General features: G+C 48.4%; 1 pseudogene; it reads left to right on the top strand.

Moving 5' to 3' along the window:
• The first annotated feature begins 1,018 nt into the window (after positions 1–1,018).
• LOC115930382 (uncharacterized) lies at positions 1,019–1,130 on the top strand (annotated as a pseudogene).
• The last annotated feature ends 258 nt before the right edge of the window (positions 1,131–1,388 follow it).

The following is a 1,388-nucleotide window of genomic DNA, read 5'->3' on the forward strand; positions in this document are numbered from 1 at the left end:
ACCAACTCCGGAAGAACAAGCAGGCTAAAACCAGATGGGGAAAGAAGTCTTGTTTCAGGCTTTTTTCCCTCCCATCTAAATTCCCCTTCTGTATTTTTTTTTTTTTTTTTGAGACGGAGTCTCGCTCTGTCGCCCAGGCTGGAGTGCAGTGGCACCAATCTCGGCTCACTGCAAGCTCCGCCTCCTGGGTTCACACCATTCTTCTGCTTCAGCCTCCCGAGTAGCTGGGACTACAGGCATCTGCCTCCACACCCGTCTAATTTTTTGTATTTTTAGTAGAGACGGGGTTTCACCGTGTTAGCCAGGATGGTCTCGATCTCCTGACCTCGTGATCCACCTGCCTCGGCCTCCCAAAGTGCTGGGATTACAGGTGTGAGCCACCACACCTGGCCCCACTTCCGTAATTTTTCTAATCCTTTTGTGGCATTTCTTCATTTAAAAAAATAAATCATGATTCCAGAGATAGATCTACTGGTGTTTGCTGGGGGCGGGGAAAGGGATGAATGGGGAATGAATGATTGCCAGTGGGCACAGTGTTTCTTTTTGGGGTGATGAAAAAGTTCTGAAATTAGATAGTCATGGTGATTGTACAAGCTTGTGGATATAATAAAAATGAGTGAATAGTATACTTTAAAAGAGTGAATTTGGCTGGGCACAGTGGCTCACACTGGTAATCCCAGCACTTTGGGAGGCTGAGGTGGGAGGATTGCTTAAGCCTAGGAGTTTGAGACCAGACTGGGCAACATAGCGAGACCCTGTCTCAACAAAATTACAAAAATTAGTTGGGCATGGTGGCGTGTGCCTGTAATCCCAGCTACTCAGGAGGCTGTCTCAACAAAATTACAAAAATTAGTCAGGCGTGGTGGCGTGTGCCTGTAATCCCAGCTACTCAGGAGGCTGAGGCAGGAGAATCACTTGAGCCCGGGAGGCAGAGGCTGCAATGGGCTGTGATTGCACCACTGCACTCCAGCCTGGGTGACAGAGCATGACCCTGTTTCAAAAAAAAAAAGGTGAATGTATTGCTTCTTGGCCTCTTGGCTAAGATGAAGTGTAGTATTTGCTTTTAGTAGTTGTCTGCTATGGTCTGAATCTGTCCCCTCTTCCTCCCAAATTTGAAATCCTAACCCCTTAAATGATAGGATTAGGAGGCAGGGACTTTGAGAGGCGATTGGGTCATCAGGGTGCAGCCCTTACGAACAGGAGTCATGCCCTAATCAAAGAGGCCCCAGAGAGCTCCCTTCTCCCTCGTGCTGTGTGAGGACACAGAGAGGAAATCTATGCATCAGGTGGCAGGTCCTCACCATCCTCCTCAGACGCTGAATCTGCCGCCGCCTTGATCTTGGACTTCCAGCCTCCACAACCATGGGAAATGAACTGTTGTTTGTAAG

The sequence above is a fragment of the Gorilla gorilla genome, chromosome 10 (genome assembly GCF_029281585.2).
Source record: "Gorilla gorilla gorilla isolate KB3781 chromosome 10, NHGRI_mGorGor1-v2.1_pri, whole genome shotgun sequence".
Classification (NCBI taxonomy): domain Eukaryota; kingdom Metazoa; phylum Chordata; class Mammalia; order Primates; family Hominidae; genus Gorilla; species Gorilla gorilla.